The sequence below is a fragment of the Rhipicephalus microplus genome, unplaced genomic scaffold (genome assembly GCF_043290135.1).
Source record: "Rhipicephalus microplus isolate Deutch F79 unplaced genomic scaffold, USDA_Rmic scaffold_165, whole genome shotgun sequence".
In the NCBI taxonomy this organism is placed as follows: Eukaryota; Metazoa; Arthropoda; class Arachnida; order Ixodida; family Ixodidae; genus Rhipicephalus; species Rhipicephalus microplus.
This window is the reverse complement of record NW_027464736.1, coordinates 344,737-360,468: the sequence shown is the minus strand read 5'-3', so window position 1 is coordinate 360,468 and position 15,732 is coordinate 344,737. Positions and strand designations below refer to the sequence as shown.

At 54.7% G+C, this 15,732-nt stretch overlaps 2 non-coding genes and 2 pseudogenes across 2 annotated transcripts; all 4 read left to right on the top strand.

Annotated features, from left to right (window-relative positions):
- Positions 1-2,101: 2,101 nt before the first annotated feature.
- LOC142791347 (U2 spliceosomal RNA) lies at positions 2,102-2,273 on the top strand (annotated as a pseudogene).
- A 2,332-nt stretch (positions 2,274-4,605) lies between these two features.
- LOC142791322 (U2 spliceosomal RNA) lies at positions 4,606-4,797 on the top strand. The gene has a single exon (XR_012890159.1). It is a non-coding gene; the product is annotated as a U2 spliceosomal RNA (small nuclear RNA).
- An 8,142-nt stretch (positions 4,798-12,939) lies between these two features.
- LOC142791340 (U2 spliceosomal RNA) lies at positions 12,940-13,114 on the top strand (annotated as a pseudogene).
- Positions 13,115-15,446: 2,332 nt separating this feature from the next.
- Positions 15,447-15,638, top strand: LOC142791429 (U2 spliceosomal RNA). The gene has a single exon (XR_012890222.1). It is a non-coding gene; the product is annotated as a U2 spliceosomal RNA (small nuclear RNA).
- Positions 15,639-15,732: the final 94 nt, after the last annotated feature.

Here is a 15,732-nt window from a genome sequence, read left to right as displayed (position 1 = left end):
CAAGCGAGTCGCTGGGGCCTTCCTCTCCCTGGACCAGGCTAAGGCCTTTGACAGGGTGAGGCACTCCTACCTGCTTGGAACGCTGGCCGAGTTTGGTTTCCCGGAAGAGTTCGTCGCGGTCATCGCGCTCCTTTACCAGGACCTGCAGTGCTGCGTAGCTGTGAACGGTGCCACGACCGACTCTTTCCCGTACACAAGAGGTATCAGGCAGGGGTGCCCGTTAGGCCCGACCCTTTTCGTCCTTTCCATCGAGCCACTCATAACATCTGTGGCCAGCGACGAACGCATCAGGGGCCTGCCACTAACGGGCCTGGAGGAGTTGAAGATCCTGGCCTTCGCGGACGACCTCTCACTCTTTCTAAGAGATGCACGCAGTCTCGTTCGCTTCCGCCAGGTATTCAGCACCTATGCCGCCGCATCGGGAGCAAGGCTAAACGAAGCCAAGAGTAAGGCCTTGCTCTTTGGCCCTTTTCCGGCTGAGGCTATTGGGACGATCGAGGCTGTCTCTGCTGTGAAAGTCCTGGGAGTGCTATTCACCTGCGAGGGTGTGGCGGCATCCACCTGGCGTAGAGTGATAGACAGGGCCCACCTACTTATTGAACGCGCCAAGCTCTCCGACCTTACCCTGCGTGACAAAGCCGTAGCGGTGAAGACCAGCATCTGCGCCCTCGCCTCCCACGTTAGCCGAGTGACCACCATGCCCACCAGAATTGCGAACCACCTCAACCAGCTCATAACAGCTTTTATGTGGGATGGCAACCCCCCGCCAGTCAAGCGCCACCTTCTGCAGCTCGCACCGAGCGAGGGAGGACTTGGCCTCCCCCATGTCCAGACCACGAGCAAGATCCTCGCCTTGAAGACCGCCCGTGCGCTAGCGCAGAAGAGCGACTATGCGGGCAGGGGTTTACTCCTCTACTGGAGCAGCGCGGGCAACGACTGGCTTGAAGCGGGTGGCCACTCCGGACCCTTTGCCGAGTCGCCCTCCCCCTTTTATAGGGTGGCGGCAGCGACTATGCGTATGCTCGCAAAGGAGGTCCCTGGATGCGAGATCGAGTCCGACCCGCCAGCCAGACTGGTCGAGACACTCACGGCCCACCAGCTCGACGAAGACGACAAGCGACGTGCCAGGCGAGCGATGCGAGAAATCGCCACGTTCAGTCGAGACACCCCCCGCGAGGTCCAAGACTTCCTTTGGAAACGGGCGTGGAACGTCCTCCCCACGAGGCAAAGGTTACACCATTTCGGTATCGTTCCCGACGCCCGCTGCCCGAACTGCCGAGAGACAGAAACACAAGACCACGCGCTCCTAAACTGCCCTGCTGCGAGACCCGTATGGCGCATGATTGCGCAGTGCTTCGGCATCCGCCCTCCGCCAAACCACAGACGCAACAAGGGCACCTTCGCGCGAGTGGTCTTCGCCCTCACTCTCTTTGTGATATGGCAGCGCCGTTCGCTAGCAGAAGCGAGGAGGAAGCCCGTTAGAGCCGCGTACCCCACAGTGAGCCGAATCAAGCGATTGGTGTGGGCGCACCTCTCGGAGGAGTTGGAGGCTAGTGGCGAGGAATCCTTCCTCCGGCGCTGGCACACCAGATTTTTCTTCCTGCGCAATGGTAAATTAGTGTCCCCCCTAATCCCCTATTAACTACCCCCCCCCCAACTCTGTAACCAAGCGGGGCCACCCTCCCCCCCCCCCCCCCCCTTATAGCACAAGCACAGACATGTAGCCCTTCCCTCGGTCGTAGTTACACTGATATTAAGGCGTGCTCCATGCACGAGGTTTCTTCTGGCCCCCCCCCTGTTAACCGCCCCCCCCCCCCCCCCGTAGTGTTTATGTTTGTTTGCGGGAGTGCCGCTTATCTTTGTATAAAGTTTCCTTTCGGCATGTAAATACGTAATAGATCATGTGCTTTCATTTCACTGTATCCATTGTTTATGTAAATAGGTTTTTGTATATTATATGATTTACTGTACAATACAGCTGTGTTCTTCTTGTGCCCAAATTGGGTCAAGTGCTGTTTTGAGTGTCATTACAGCCGAATTCCTGGCTGAGTATTTGTAAATATTTCTGTTCTGTTGCCGAATGTGTTGAGAGTCTAAATAAACTTCTCTTTGTTGTAGTATCTGTTCTTATCAGCTTAATATCTGATACGGATCCTATTTGGATCCAAGATATTAAACTTATTTTTGTGATGCGGCGGAGTGCTTGAAGCTTGCTTCACCTCCGCCACGGGTTGGCCCGGTATTGCACTACCTCCGGGATCGGCCCACTCACCCCCTGCGGGGTGAGTTCGACAATAAATTCAATGATAGAAGGAGTGTTCGGATTTACCCATGATACCGGGGTAAACGGCGTGGGTGCGTCGAGTGTCCGAGACGGTGCCCCGAATACCGCGCCCCGGCTGACGCGGTATTCGCGTGCAGGGAGTGCGCTAGCTGTGTTTACACTTACGATTGCTCTGGGAAAATAAATGTTTCCGTGTGTATTTCATATATGGAGGGTCTCTTTTATTTTGTTATGTTCACACGTACATACTCAAGTTTCTTATTTTTTTCAACATTCCTACTCATATTAATAAAACTATTGAGGAAATTATCATTACTGTTTCGGAGGAAAGCTAGAAGTGTGTATACGATGTGTATGCATGTGCGATGTGTATGTATGTATGTGTGTAGAAGTGTGTATGTATGTGCCAAGCTATTTCCGCTTTTCGAATTCACCCGTTTCGCAACGAAAAATAAAAAAAGCCTCTAGAAAATGGGGTTTGGTTGGTGTTTCTGTTTACAGTTGCAGTGGCAAGCGAAGGCATTTTTATTTCACATCTTCACGCGGCGTCTGAACCTGAAGACGCGTGCTCTCGCCACGTCTACGCATCTACACTATTCCCCATCACAAATTAAAATCGCAAAGAACGCCACAGGACCCACTCCGCACACACCTGCTGTACGGTGGAGCGGCAAAGCCCCGATGTGCTTTTCCTATGTCCACTGACCTTTGGGGTTTGACGTCCCAAAACCACCATATGATTATGGGAAAATTTCGACCACCTGGGGTTCTTTCACGTGCACCCTAATCTGAGCACAGGGAAATGCAGCCGCCGCGGCCGGGATTCGATCCCACCACCTGCGGGGCAGCAGCCGAGTACCTTACGGCCATCAGACCACCACGGCGGGCATCGCCTTGTTGATCAAACACTTCATTTCTGAACACCATCTCATACCAGCTCATCCACCGTTGGCTCTCGTTAATTACAACGAACATCCTCGCACGCTCACCTCAATGGAATTGCCAGTTGCTGGAAGTTCCAAGAAAATTGCGCACTAGACGTACGGACGCACCACGCACGTACCTGAAGCGACGTGGACCCCAGGACGCGTGAGATCACGCCCCGGGCGCGCTTTGCCTCCGTACCCACTCGTCACTCCTCACAGCTTCACTAAGCCGAGTATGTAGAAGTCGAAGAAGCAGAACAACAAACCAGCCAATCCCCCACAGTGGGTGTGAGCCACAAGTGAAGGTCAACAAAAACAAGCAACACCAGCGAGCGCAGTGACGAAGCTATCGTAATGGGGCGAAATAATCCACGAATATGGCTGCACGTTGACGCACGGTCGCATTTGTGCAACCACCCGTGTCTCCCGAAGACCGTCTGTCGCGAGTCTTCGACGAAAAGCGCAGGCGAGTACTTCTCCACTGATTTCCGCGACCACTTGACGACCGCCTTCGGCCGCCTCATGTCCGTCCGGCACGATCGACGGAGCGCCGCACCAGCGCCTCGTACACGCCACCATAGCACTCCTACCCCTCGGAATCAGCAAAACTCGGACGTTTTCGACCACGACAGACAGAACCTGCCGGCCCGTTGAACGCTTGAACGACATCGCAGCGGCAAGTCGCACACTCACGTTCCGTCACCCTCTGCCACATGATCCTTCATTCACCGGCTTCACAACCCACGCGGTAGACGTTTCGCACGCATTCCCGGGTCTGCCTTTCACGGCAGGACCTTCGTCGACCTCGGTGCGGTGTTCCGCCACGTCGGAACTTGCAAGGCATATGTTGTGCGTGCTGAAGCAGCCAAAGGCACCACCTTTTTGCCGATGATTGTGGGCGTCGTTGCAGAGGCGTTGCTTGGGCAGCCGGCGTAGAAGCCATGTTGGATAGGTGACGTATTCACATTTTGCACAGTCATTTTTTTTTTTTTTCCTTTTAGATTTTGGTGCTCGAGTTGGACATGTACACTATGCATCAGTTTTTAAAACAAGTGCTGTAGCATCCCTCGCGACATGCCTGATAATGTTCGCCGGCAAGCATTTGGTGTGACGTCATGGGCGCATAGAGAGTACGCATGCAAGCAAGCACGCGTGGCTTCGACCTCTGGGAAAAAGAAGGTTTCAGTTTTAACATGTTTGTAAGCGAAACTAGAAACTTCAAGCGGACTGGGGATAAAAGCAATGCCGTGAAGCCAGCGCTGCCGCTGTCGGTGCACAATGCTGGTTGTGCATGGGTGGACGTCGGAATTGCTTTGCTACTGTTTGCCCGGCTTTTGGCCAGAACTAAGTACGAGGTGTGAAAGAATGGATTTTAATTACGTGCTAATGAATTGCATCGCTTCTCGGCCTTTTGGCTAAGATCAAAGTGTAGTATCTGTTCTTATCAGCTTAATATCTGATACGGATCCTATTTGGATCCAAGATATTAAACTTATTTTTGTGATGCGGCGGAGTGCTTGAAGCTTGCTTCACCTCCGCCACGGGTTGGCCCGGTATTGCACTACCTCCGGGATCGGCCCACTCACCCCCTGCGGGGTGAGTTCGACAATAAATTCAATGATAGAAGGAGTGTTCGGATTTACCCATGATACCGGGGTAAACGGCGTGGGTGCGTCGAGTGTCCGAGACGGTGCCCCGAATACCGCGCCCCGGCTGACGCGGTATTCGCGTGCAGGGAGTGCGCTAGCTGTGTTTACACTTACGATTGCTCTGGGAAAATAAATGTTTCCGTGTGTATTTCATATATGGAGGGTCTCTTTTATTTTGTTATGTTCACACGTACATACTCAAGTTTCTTATTTTTTTCAACATTCCTACTCATATTAATAAAACTATTGAGGAAATTATCATTACTGTTTCGGAGGAAAGCTAGAAGTGTGTATACGATGTGTATGCATGTGCGATGTGTATGTATGTATGTGTGTAGAAGTGTGTATGTATGTGCCAAGCTATTTCCGCTTTTCGAATTCACCCGTTTCGCAACGAAAAATAAAAAAAGCCTCTAGAAAATGGGGTTTGGTTGGTGTTTCTGTTTACAGTTGCAGTGGCAAGCGAAGGCATTTTTATTTCACATCTTCACGCGGCGTCTGAACCTGAAGACGCGTGCTCTCGCCACGTCTACGCATCTACACTATTCCCCATCACAAATTAAAATCGCAAAGAACGCCACAGGACCCACTCCGCACACACCTGCTGTACGGTGGAGCGGCAAAGCCCCGATGTGCTTTTCCTATGTCCACTGACCTTTGGGGTTTGACGTCCCAAAACCACCATATGATTATGGGAAAATTTCGACCACCTGGGGTTCTTTCACGTGCACCCTAATCTGAGCACAGGGAAATGCAGCCGCCGCGGCCGGGATTCGATCCCACCACCTGCGGGGCAGCAGCCGAGTACCTTACGGCCATCAGACCACCACGGCGGGCATCGCCTTGTTGATCAAACACTTCATTTCTGAACACCATCTCATACCAGCTCATCCACCGTTGGCTCTCGTTAATTACAACGAACATCCTCGCACGCTCACCTCAATGGAATTGCCAGTTGCTGGAAGTTCCAAGAAAATTGCGCACTAGACGTACGGACGCACCACGCACGTACCTGAAGCGACGTGGACCCCAGGACGCGTGAGATCACGCCCCGGGCGCGCTTTGCCTCCGTACCCACTCGTCACTCCTCACAGCTTCACTAAGCCGAGTATGTAGAAGTCGAAGAAGCAGAACAACAAACCAGCCAATCCCCCACAGTGGGTGTGAGCCACAAGTGAAGGTCAACAAAAACAAGCAACACCAGCGAGCGCAGTGACGAAGCTATCGTAATGGGGCGAAATAATCCACGAATATGGCTGCACGTTGACGCACGGTCGCATTTGTGCAACCACCCGTGTCTCCCGAAGACCGTCTGTCGCGAGTCTTCGACGAAAAGCGCAGGCGAGTACTTCTCCACTGATTTCCGCGACCACTTGACGACCGCCTTCGGCCGCCTCATGTCCGTCCGGCACGATCGACGGAGCGCCGCACCAGCGCCTCGTACACGCCACCATAGCACTCCTACCCCTCGGAATCAGCAAAACTCGGACGTTTTCGACCACGACAGACAGAACCTGCCGGCCCGTTGAACGCTTGAACGACATCGCAGCGGCAAGTCGCACACTCACGTTCCGTCACCCTCTGCCACATGATCCTTCATTCACCGGCTTCACAACCCACGCGGTAGACGTTTCGCACGCATTCCCGGGTCTGCCTTTCACGGCAGGACCTTCGTCGACCTCGGTGCGGTGTTCCGCCACGTCGGAACTTGCAAGGCATATGTTGTGCGTGCTGAAGCAGCCAAAGGCACCACCTTTTTGCCGATGATTGTGGGCGTCGTTGCAGAGGCGTTGCTTGGGCAGCCGGCGTAGAAGCCATGTTGGATAGGTGACGTATTCACATTTTGCACAGTCATTTTTTTTTTTTTTCCTTTTAGATTTTGGTGCTCGAGTTGGACATGTACACTATGCATCAGTTTTTAAAACAAGTGCTGTAGCATCCCTCGCGACATGCCTGATAATGTTCGCCGGCAAGCATTTGGTGTGACGTCATGGGCGCATAGAGAGTACGCATGCAAGCAAGCACGCGTGGCTTCGACCTCTGGGAAAAAGAAGGTTTCAGTTTTAACATGTTTGTAAGCGAAACTAGAAACTTCAAGCGGACTGGGGATAAAAGCAATGCCGTGAAGCCAGCGCTGCCGCTGTCGGTGCACAATGCTGGTTGTGCATGGGTGGACGTCGGAATTGCTTTGCTACTGTTTGCCCGGCTTTTGGCCAGAACTAAGTACGAGGTGTGAAAGAATGGATTTTAATTACGTGCTAATGAATTGCATCGCTTCTCGGCCTTTTGGCTAAGATCAAGGGTCGTGTAAGCAGTTGCCTCGCGCGAGTCACTACGTCGGACCCGGGGTCACGTCACGCTGACGTCATCCCCGGGGTTCAAGCCTCCAAGAATAGCCTGCGTGGCGTTGCCGTCTCCGACGTGCGACCGCTGCCCCTGGGTTTCGGGCCTTCCCGCCCGGTGCCCGCCTGTTCCATGCCGGAAGGAGCAAGGTCCCCGGTCCACGCCCGCCGTCCCGGAGCCCCCCTGCTGCCTACCGGCCGCCTCCTGATCCTGCGCGGCGCCCGCCTCGGCTGAGCCGCTACTACCAGTGTGCAGCGCGCCTGCACGACACAAGTTTCCACCAGTCACGCCCCCTTCCACCGGCGACAACGCCCTCAGAATGGCGGCCACATCCGATTTACCTGTGAGAGAAAACTGTTTCCTGTTTACGGCGCCGGATGGCGACGTTTCTCTTGATGACTTGATCGATGCAGTCGAAGTAGTTGCAGGCGATGATAGTGTGTTCGTGTTGCAGCATATGGGCGGTGCCAAGTTTCTCGTATGCACCCGTAACGCCAGTCAGGCAACTAAGTTAATGGTGGCTGAGGGTTTCCGGGTGAATGGCATAAGCGTACCGGTTGAGGCCGTAGGGCCGCCGGTCACGTATGTAAACGCCTACCGGTACCCAGCCTATATGCCCGACGAGATACTTGGCAACGCCCTGGCGCAGTATGGTAAGGTGCGGGGCATTTCGTTTGCTACTGTGGCCTCCCGTCAAAATAAGTTAAACGGCGTCAGGGTCGTTAAAATCGAAATGAGCAAACCGGTGCCCAACTTTGCGACCATTGCGGGGCACCGTGTCATGTTCGAATACCGAGGCATGAGGCGGGTGTGCGCACGATGCAGCGAGGTGGGCCATATGGCGACCGCGTGCTCCGCACCTTACTGCAAACGATGTGGAATTTTCGGGCACGACACTGAGGGCTGCTCAGCCGAATGCAAGCGTTGTGGGGGGCAACACGGGACGAGAGATTGTTTTAGGAGGCGCACCTACGCGTCCGCCGCACGCGGTTTCCCCTCAGTGACAAACCTTGAGCCGAACTTAGCGCAGTCGAGCGGCCCCTCAGCACCCAGGCCAGGCGTACTCCACTCGCGCATGCAAGTCTTGACGCCCAGGACCGCGGCTCGCACGCCGCCGACAGCTTCCCCCAGCCGAGACCATGATACGGACAGTAGCTTGCTCGCAAGTGTCCCTGTGACAAATTCACCCGCCAACGAGGAAGAGAGGCCCGAGAGGAATGACGACACCGCCGCCACGTCATCAGAAACAGAGTCGAGTGACCTCGAAACCGTCTCGACACCCTCGGCTCCTTCTACACCGTCCGCCCCCCTGTCGGGCCAGGATGGCTGTCACAGCACTTCAGACACTGCCGCAACAACTGACAGGGATGAGCTTCCCCTCTCCATCTCAAAAGCGCCGGTGAATATGCTCGCCCCAGTGTCCGCTCAGGACTTAGATGACGGCATTAAAGACCCCACACGAGACGACCTGCCCATCGTGAGCCGCGGGTACTACGAGCTTCCGGATGACCGCCACCGCCACGGCGCTCAATCAAACCTGCCGCCCACCTCCCGGCTCCCCCTTGATCACGCGCCGCCCCACTTGAGTCGTAAACCGGACCCGCTTGCGTCACAGCCAGCGCCAGGCCGTGATGAGCGGGCACGCTCTCGCTCGCGCCGACGGCAAGGAGAGGATGATAAGAAGGATCCGAGGGGGAGAGCCACAAGCAGAGAGGCGCGGCAGCGGCGAACCGGGCCGGACGCCAGGAGCAGTGACAGTGACGCCCCCCCGAGGGCGAAGACGCAGAAGCTAGCCCAGAGCACCGCCGGCAAAGGGGAACCGCCCCCTAAAGCCAGCGAGGCGTTTTGATTACCTCGCAACAGATGGCAGCGCAGGCGTAAAGCCAGCGAGGCGTTTTGTTTACCTAGCCACAGATGGCAGCACAGGCGAGCGCGCCGTTTGCTGTTCCCCCCTCGCTGAGCGCTCCACCTCCCGCACACTGATGCCCCCCCCCCCCCCCCCCCCCCCCCCGCTCGCCCTCTAGTTCCCTCGAATGACTGACCAACTCCGCTTCGCTACCTGGAATGTGCGCGGACTCCGCGACAAAACGAAGCAAACCGCGGTCATTTCGTTTGCCCGCTCCCAAGATATTGACCTGCTGTTCGTCCAGGAGGCGAATTTCCGTTCCCCCCTCGACGTCGCGCACTTCCGTAGCCTGTGCCAGGTCGAAGCTTTTTTTTCCTTGACGAGGGCTAAGTCCTGCGGGGTCGGGGTCGTCTTTGTCTCCGGGAGGTTTAGACAAAAGGCTCATTGCGCGTTCGGGGCCGATGGCCGCACGTTGATAGTCGATATTTTCATCGATGGGCAGAAAGTCCGGTTCGTCAACGTGTACGCGCCTGTCACGAGATCGGAGACCAATCCCTTCTTCAGGGAGCTTGGAGAGTTCCTGCTAGCCCCCCTCCCGCATGTGGTCCTGGGAGACTTCAACTGTGTGGTAGACGCTACGAGGGATATCCGGGGACCGGGTCGCGGTGGCTCAGCCTACCACGCAAAAGAACTCATCAGGGTGCTCCGCTGCCTGCGACTTTCCGACGCATGGGTCGTCCTCCACGACGACGATTTCGGCCCCACCCGAGTGTCAAAGGCCACCGCTAGCCGGCTCGACCGTGCCTACTTACCAGAGTTCCTACTGCCCTCCCTAGCAGCGTGTGAGGTGCTCCCGCTACCATCTGCTTTGACTCGTCTCTCTGACCACGCGCCACTGTTAACCACAGTCCGTGCAAAGCCTGGCCCCAAATCGAATGATATGTCGTGGCGCCTGGATTCGGCACTACTGAAGGATCCAGTGTCCGTTCCACAGATCCAGGCACGCATAGAGGCCTCGATCAGAGCGACCTCCCGCATAACACCGACTACCTGGGACGACCTCAAGGCGGCATGGAAGGCTCTTCTCCAAGAAGAAGGTAGTGAAAGAAGAAAGCGCATGACGTCCGAGATGAATGAGATACTGCGCAGAATGCGTATCATTCAGAGTGCGGACATCCTCACCACCTGTACACGAGATTACCTCTCCTCCCTTAAGGTGCAGTACGAAAGACTACTTCGGGCGGCTAACGGCGAAAGATGTGCGACTCGGGCCGCCTCCGATGAACAGTCAGAGGCCGCCCCGCGCGAAGTACGCGGAAACGGCTCGGTACGCATAGTGGAAGTCATGCGCCCCGACGGTACGCTCACGAAGGACCCGACCGAGATCGAGGCGACTTTCTTGCAGCACTTTGAGTCAGCGTTCCGCGAGCCGGACCCCACGACGACCCTCTCGGTGCCAGCGTGCCTGTCGGAGTTGTACAAATCCCTAAAGTGCCTGGAAGAAGATCAGGGCTCGACCATGTGTGGCGCAGCCACGTTAGAGGAGTTGAGGGCCGCGATCGAGCAAATGCCACCGAACTCGGCCCCCGGCGCGGACGGCCTCACCGCGGGCTTCTATGCCACTTTTTTTGAGACCCTGAAGGAACCGCTCCTGGCAGTCGTCAACACGGTCCTTGAAGGACACGCGAAACCTGCCTCTTTTGGCATGGGGCGCGTAGTCCTTATTCTGAAAGAGGGTGCACCGCGGAACACGCCGTCGTCGTGGCGTCCAATCACGCTGCTCAACGTCGATTATAAGATCGTCGCTTCAATTCTAAACAGTCGGCTTAAGTCCTTTTTGCCAGACATCATTGGTCCGCATCAGGCCTGCGCAGTCCCGGGCAGGTCAATGTTTGCCAATCTGACTGTCACAAGAGACGTCTTTCAATACGCATCTGAGAAAAGAGTCACGGGAGCCTTTCTTTCCCTCGATCAAGCAAAAGCTTTCGACAGAGTTAGGCACACTTACCTGTTCGAAACGCTTCGAGAGTTCGGCCTCCCGCCAGGTTTTGTACAAGTGATCGAGCTCCTGTACTCTGATCTCAGATGCCACGTAGTGGTAAATGGCTCCACGACAGCTACCTTCCAATACACAAGAGGGATAAGGCAGGGGTGCCCACTCGGCCCGACCCTCTTTGTACTCTCGATAGAGCCGCTACTCTCGTCTCTTGCCAGCGATGCGCACATCCGAGGCCTCCCCCTCACAGGATCAGCGGACTTGAAAGTGCTCGCGTACGCCGACGACATCTCCCTTTTTGTCAGGGACCCTAGTAGCCTCGACCGTTTTCGCCAGGTCTTTGCATCCTACGCCCTCGCATCAGGAGCGCAGTTGAACGAGGGAAAGTGCAAGGCACTCCTATTCGGCCATTTCCCGGCGCACGCGATCGGCAACTACGAGGCGGTGAGCACAGTGAAGGTCCTTGGTATATACTTTTCCTGTGAAGGAGTTGCGGCCTCGACGTGGTCCCGAGTCCTCGAAAGGGCTGAACAAGTGTCAGAGCGCGCAGACCTGCGAGGCCTGACGCTTAGAGAGAAAGCCGTAGCGGTCAAGACAAGCATTTGCGCCCTAGCCTCGCATGCGAGCCGAGTGGCGGTGATGCCCGCAAGAGCAGTAAGCCAGCTGTCTAAGCTCATAAACGCATACATGTGGGACGGGAAACCGCCACCGGTGAAACAAAACATGCTGCAACTGGCAACGTCTGAAGGGGGTCTCGGTCTCCCGCATGTTCTGACCGTAAGTAGGGTCCTGGCCCTGAAAACCGCCCGCATGCTCGTGCGCGCGAGCGATTACTTGGGTCGCAACTTACTACTGTACTGGAGCGGAGTGAGGCATGACTGGTTGGATGCAGGCCGTCACACCGGACCCTTTGCGGAGGAGCCTGCGCCCTTCTATAAAACGGCATCTGCGACGTGGCGCATGTTGCAAAAAGAAGTGCCTGACGGCGACGTGGACGAGGACCCGCCAGCGCGCATCGTCGAAGCTATCACGCTGGAACAGTTGAGCGACTCGGACCGGAAACGCGCTGAGCGCGCGAGGCGCGAACTGAACTCGCTTCGCTGCGGCACCCCCCGTGATGCACACGACTTTCTGGTGAAAAAGGCCTGGGCTGTGCTCCCCACCAGAGAACGCCTCAACAAATTTGGAATTGTCCCAGATGCACGCTGCCCTAACTGCCGCGCAGTGGAAACGCAGGATCACGCGCTTTTTCAGTGTATCTCGGTGAAACCCGTGTGGCGGATGGTAGCCCATTCCTTTGGTATCCGGCCCCCTCCTTACCACAAGCGCAACAAGGGTGCCTTTGCCCAACTGGTGCTTGTTTACACATTGCTGGCTATCTGGCAAAGGCGCTCATTAGCAGAGGCGCGCAGGAAGCCTGTGCGAGCCGCGTTCCCGACCGTCTCGCGCATAAGGCGGCTGTTATGGGCTCACCTATCGGGCGAACTCGAGGCCAGCGGCGAGGAGTGCTTCCTCCGACGCTGGCATACCAAATTCTTTTTTGTAAGAGAGGGCAAGCTTCACGCCCCCCTGATAAGCCATTAACCCCCCCCCCCCCTCCTTTTCTTCCTCAATTCTTTGTTACAAGAGCTAAGGGAAAGCAACGCTGTAAATATGTAAATATCTTAGTGTGTTCCATTCATGTATATATGTGGTGTGTGTAGTGCTTATTCAGGCGTACAGAAGCATGTGCGCATAGCAAGTTTGTACATAGTGTATATAGTTCATCAAGCGTTTTGTCTCTTACGTCAATGAATGTGTATTTATTTACGCCCCTTTTGAACTGTATCCGGCCAAAATATGGCTGCGTATTGTGTACGTATAATGATGTGATTGTTTACTCAGTTGGAAGTGAATAAACTTCTCTTTGATGTAGTATCTGTTCTTATCAGCTTAATATCTGATACGGATCCTATTTGGATCCAAGATATTAAACTTATTTTTGTGATGCGGCGGAGTGCTTGAAGCTTGCTTCACCTCCGCCACGGGTTGGCCCGGTATTGCACTACCTCCGGGATCGGCCCACTCACCCCCTGCGGGGTGAGTTCGACAATAAATTCAATGATAGAAGGAGTGTTCGGATTTACCCATGATACCGGGGTAAACGGCGTGGGTGCGTCGAGTGTCCGAGACGGTGCCCCGAATACCGCGCCCCGGCTGACGCGGTATTCGCGTGCAGGGAGTGCGCTAGCTGTGTTTACACTTACGATTGCTCTGGGAAAATAAATGTTTCCGTGTGTATTTCATATATGGAGGGTCTCTTTTATTTTGTTATGTTCACACGTACATACTCAAGTTTCTTATTTTTTTCAACATTCCTACTCATATTAATAAAACTATTGAGGAAATTATCATTACTGTTTCGGAGGAAAGCTAGAAGTGTGTATACGATGTGTATGCATGTGCGATGTGTATGTATGTATGTGTGTAGAAGTGTGTATGTATGTGCCAAGCTATTTCCGCTTTTCGAATTCACCCGTTTCGCAACGAAAAATAAAAAAAGCCTCTAGAAAATGGGGTTTGGTTGGTGTTTCTGTTTACAGTTGCAGTGGCAAGCGAAGGCATTTTTATTTCACATCTTCACGCGGCGTCTGAACCTGAAGACGCGTGCTCTCGCCACGTCTACGCATCTACACTATTCCCCATCACAAATTAAAATCGCAAAGAACGCCACAGGACCCACTCCGCACACACCTGCTGTACGGTGGAGCGGCAAAGCCCCGATGTGCTTTTCCTATGTCCACTGACCTTTGGGGTTTGACGTCCCAAAACCACCATATGATTATGGGAAAATTTCGACCACCTGGGGTTCTTTCACGTGCACCCTAATCTGAGCACAGGGAAATGCAGCCGCCGCGGCCGGGATTCGATCCCACCACCTGCGGGGCAGCAGCCGAGTACCTTACGGCCATCAGACCACCACGGCGGGCATCGCCTTGTTGATCAAACACTTCATTTCTGAACACCATCTCATACCAGCTCATCCACCGTTGGCTCTCGTTAATTACAACGAACATCCTCGCACGCTCACCTCAATGGAATTGCCAGTTGCTGGAAGTTCCAAGAAAATTGCGCACTAGACGTACGGACGCACCACGCACGTACCTGAAGCGACGTGGACCCCAGGACGCGTGAGATCACGCCCCGGGCGCGCTTTGCCTCCGTACCCACTCGTCACTCCTCACAGCTTCACTAAGCCGAGTATGTAGAAGTCGAAGAAGCAGAACAACAAACCAGCCAATCCCCCACAGTGGGTGTGAGCCACAAGTGAAGGTCAACAAAAACAAGCAACACCAGCGAGCGCAGTGACGAAGCTATCGTAATGGGGCGAAATAATCCACGAATATGGCTGCACGTTGACGCACGGTCGCATTTGTGCAACCACCCGTGTCTCCCGAAGACCGTCTGTCGCGAGTCTTCGACGAAAAGCGCAGGCGAGTACTTCTCCACTGATTTCCGCGACCACTTGACGACCGCCTTCGGCCGCCTCATGTCCGTCCGGCACGATCGACGGAGCGCCGCACCAGCGCCTCGTACACGCCACCATAGCACTCCTACCCCTCGGAATCAGCAAAACTCGGACGTTTTCGACCACGACAGACAGAACCTGCCGGCCCGTTGAACGCTTGAACGACATCGCAGCGGCAAGTCGCACACTCACGTTCCGTCACCCTCTGCCACATGATCCTTCATTCACCGGCTTCACAACCCACGCGGTAGACGTTTCGCACGCATTCCCGGGTCTGCCTTTCACGGCAGGACCTTCGTCGACCTCGGTGCGGTGTTCCGCCACGTCGGAACTTGCAAGGCATATGTTGTGCGTGCTGAAGCAGCCAAAGGCACCACCTTTTTGCCGATGATTGTGGGCGTCGTTGCAGAGGCGTTGCTTGGGCAGCCGGCGTAGAAGCCATGTTGGATAGGTGACGTATTCACATTTTGCACAGTCATTTTTTTTTTTTTTCCTTTTAGATTTTGGTGCTCGAGTTGGACATGTACACTATGCATCAGTTTTTAAAACAAGTGCTGTAGCATCCCTCGCGACATGCCTGATAATGTTCGCCGGCAAGCATTTGGTGTGACGTCATGGGCGCATAGAGAGTACGCATGCAAGCAAGCACGCGTGGCTTCGACCTCTGGGAAAAAGAAGGTTTCAGTTTTAACATGTTTGTAAGCGAAACTAGAAACTTCAAGCGGACTGGGGATAAAAGCAATGCCGTGAAGCCAGCGCTGCCGCTGTCGGTGCACAATGCTGGTTGTGCATGGGTGGACGTCGGAATTGCTTTGCTACTGTTTGCCCGGCTTTTGGCCAGAACTAAGTACGAGGTGTGAAAGAATGGATTTTAATTACGTGCTAATGAATTGCATCGCTTCTCGGCCTTTTGGCTAAGATCAAAGTGTAGTATCTGTTCTTATCAGCTTAATATCTGATACGGATCCTATTTGGATCCAAGATATTAAACTTATTTTTGTGATGCGGCGGAGTGCTTGAAGCTTGCTTCACCTCCGCCACGGGTTGGCCCGGTATTGCACTACCTCCGGGATCGGCCCACTCACCCCCTGCGGGGTGAGTTCGACAATAAATTCAATGATAGAAGGAGTGTTCGGATTTACCCATGATACCGGGGTAAACGGCGTGGGTGCGTCGAGTG